The following is a 4039-nucleotide window of genomic DNA, read 5'->3' on the forward strand; positions in this document are numbered from 1 at the left end:
AACAACAACCTCTGCTCACGGACACAATCTCAGCAGAGCCCTGCACACAGAGCTCACCACAGACAGACATATCAGAACTGCTTGAAGATTCAGCACCCAAGGACGACTTCCTGGAAAACAGCCAGGGAAGCCAGGACAGCATATTACAGCCTCCGAAGACACCAGAGCAACAGCCCCATTCACCAGACACGTTTTCCCTCTCTCCAGCATCGCCACATCTGTGCTTCTCACAGAAAATGGAAGAACTGGTGTATGCTGGAACCAGACTATCCCACTCTTTTGCTGCAAGCCCCCAGATACCAACCAAAAAAAGACAGGCACCATTACCACCAAAGCCTGCGGGCCCAGCTCGCCCTCCCCCTCCTCCTGTGAGAGCTCTTCGGCCTCTGCCACAACGCCAGGGCCCACACCCTCCTCCGTCTGCTCGAGGTGAACCAAAAACAACTGATACCAGCTCTCAGTGATATGTGTCGGGTCCCCGTTTTGATAACAGTAACTTTCTCAAATGTTTACAGAACAAACGGGAACCCAGTGTGTTCTTTCTCTATTGCTGTTCTATTACAAGATAGAAAGTCTAAGGCCTTCAATAGCCGTACAGCAAACCTAACTAATCTGGTGCCTATTACACGTCAAACTAATATTGCTGTGGGAAAAGTAAGTCTGTTAAGTTAGCACTCTTTAACATCCGCTCACGTAAAAATAAATCACTTCTAGTCAATGACTTAATAACCACAAACAATCTGGATTTTATGCTTCTGAATGAAACCTGGCTAGAAGACAGCTGCAGTGCAACAATCCTCAATGAAACAGCCCCTCCTAACTTTACTTTTATGAGTGTCTGCAGAGCTGTTAAGAAAGGTGGGGGTCTATCTATCAATGTAAGCAAATATCATTTGGGAATTACTTGTCTTTCGAATATCTGTGTATTGTGTTAAAAGGTGCTCCACGCATTTTACTTATCATTATTTGCAGGCCTCCAAAATACTCTCCAGCCTTTGCTGAGGACTTTACTGAACTGTTATCAACAATTACCTCAGAGTTTGACTGTTTTGCCATTGCTGGAGATTTTAACATCCATATAGATAGTGCAGAGAACAATATGGCAAAAGAAATCAAAAGTGTTTTAAAAACTTTTGATCTGACTCAGCATATACATGGACCCACACACAATCGTGGACACACTCTAGATTTACTTATTAGTAAGGGTCTAAACATTTCATCGATTGTTATTAAGGATGTAGCACTGTCTGATCATTTCTGTATTTTCTTTGATATATTGATCTCTCCTGCCATTGAAGCTAGATCTGTGTCTGTCAAGAAGAGATGCTTAAATGAGAACACTAGTGTACTATTTATGAAGGCTATATCCTTAACACCAAGCATATCTGCAGACTCTGTTGATTTTCTCCTAGATTCTTTTAACTCAAAAGTTAAAAGTGTATTTGATGATATTGCTCCTGTTAAACTCAGGAAGAAGAGTGGCAGACAAAAAGCACCTTGGAGAAACTCAACAGCAGTGCAAAATATGAAAAGACAATGCAGAAAAGCAGAGCGCATGTGGCGGAAGACAAAACTTGTAGTCCATTATAACATCTACAAAGACAGCATCCATGCTTTCAATATGGAACTGGGCAAAGCTAGACAGACTTTCTTCTCAAATATTATAAACAGTAATTTAAACAACACACGCACTCTTTTTGCTACTGTAGAGAGACTGACAAACCCTCCAAGCCAGATTCCCAGTGAAATGCTCTCAGACAACAAGTGCAGTGAGTTTGCTTCTTTCTTCTCTGAGAAAATCAATAATATCAGAAAGGTGATCAGCACATCCTTGAGTTGCACTGGGGTCAGACAGATCAGACCACCTGAGAAAGTAGCTACTATGTCTGACTTCAAAGAAATTGATGGCAAAATTTTGGAAGAAACCGTACAGCACCTTAAACCATCAACATGTGCTCTTGACACACTTCCCACTTCATTTTTAAAAAGTGTGTTAAACAGTTTAGAAGCAGATCTTCTAGAAGTGGTAAATGCTTCACTTCTCTCTGGGAGTTTTCCAAACTCCCTGAAAACTGCAGTTGTCAAGCCCTTCCTGAAAAAGAACAATCTGGATAAGACCATATTAAGCAACTATAGGCCGATCTCAAATCTTCCTTTCATAGGCAAGATAATTGAGAAAGTTTTCTTCAATCAGCTGAACAAATTCTTAAGCTCGAATGGATACTTTGACAATTTTCAATCTGGTTTCCGACCGCACCACAGCACAGAGACAGCGCTCATAAAGATAATAAACGATATTCGCTTAAATACTGATTCAGGCAAATTATCGGTGCTGGTACTACTCGACCTCAGTGCTGCATTTGACACTGTCGATCATAACATACTTCTGGACAGGCTGGAAAACTGGGTGGGGCTTTCTGGGATAGTCCTAAAATGGTTCAGGTCATACTTAGATGGGAGAGGTTATTATGTGAGTATAGGAGATCATAAGTCTGAGTGGACATCCATGACATGCGGAGTCCCTCAAGGCTCAATTATTGCGCCACTCCTGTTCAACCTGTATATGCTCCCACTGAGCCAAATAATGCGAAAGAACCAAATTGCTTACCACAGCTATGCATTCGACACACAGATTTACTTAGCCCTATCACCTAACGATTACAGCCCCATTGACTCCCTGTGCCAATGCATTGATGAAGTCAACAGTTGGATGTGTCAAAACTTTCTTCAGTTAAACAAAGACAAAACTGAAGTCATTGCGTTTGGAAACAAAGATGAAGTTCTTAAGGTGAACGCATACCTTCACTCTAGGGGTCAAACAACCAAAAATCAAGTCAGGAATCTTGGTGTGACACTAGAGTCAGACCTTAGTTTCAGTAGTCATGTCAAAGCAATAACTAAATCAGCATACTATCATCTGAGAAATATTGCAAGAATTAGATGTTTTGTTTCCAGACAAGACTTAGAGAAACTTGTTCATGCTTTCATCACCAGCAGGGTGGATTATTGTAATGGTCTCCTCACTGGCCTTCCCAAAAAGACCATAAGACAGTTGCAGCTCATACAGAACGCTGCCGCCAGGATTCTGAGCAGAACCAGAAAATATGAACATATCACACCAGTCCTCAGGTCTTTACACTGGCTCCCAGTTAAATTTAGGATTGATTTTAAAGTATTATTACTGGTATATAAATCATTCAATGGCCTAGGACCGCAATATATTGCAGATATGCTCACTGAATATAAACCCAACAGATCACTCAGATCATTAGGATCATATCAGCTAGAAATACCAAGGGTTCACTCTAAGCATGGCGAATCTGCTTTTAGCTATTATGCCAGCCGCAGCTGGAACCAGCTTCCAGAGGAGATCAGACGTGCTCCTACAGTAGTCACATTCAAATCCAGACTCAAAACACTTCTGTTTAGCTATGCATTTACTGAATGAGCACTGTGCCACTGTTCGTCCGACTGTTTGTACTGTACTGTATTTTATTTTTCTAAACTGTTTTAATTATTTCTTTTATTATTTTAATTTCTTCTATGTTAAGCACTTTGAATTGCCATTGTGTATGAAATGTGCTATATAAATAAACTTGCCTTGCCTTGCCTTGCCTATTTAGTCTCCCTGCACTGCGCGCGCCGGGTCTTTCTCGAAATTAAACATTTCAGGGTAAAAACCAAGCGGCAACATTCTGATCTGAAAAATGAAGCCTACCCGGAAGTGCGAAAAACTGCAATACATCGAAAATCCGCTAGAGGGAGGTCCCAAAAGGGAGCAAATGTCCATAGCCCCCATGTTAAAATGTCCGTTTTCACAGCATAAATTCATGTTTTTACAAGTTGGTCCCATGGACTTTTATTGTATTTTTCGATAGCTTCCGAGTGCCTGACAACTGTGAGGGGGGTGAATTTTTTTCTAACTTGTTAGTTTAGATCGTATTTAGATATAAAATGTATGACAATAAGGGCGTGGTTAACTTTGAGTGACAGCTTGATTGACAGCTGACAAGGCAGCGCCACGGAAAATGACAACAAG

This window comes from Rutilus rutilus, assembly GCF_951802725.1.
Source record: "Rutilus rutilus genome assembly, chromosome: 17".
NCBI classification, from domain to species: domain Eukaryota; kingdom Metazoa; phylum Chordata; class Actinopteri; order Cypriniformes; family Leuciscidae; genus Rutilus; species Rutilus rutilus.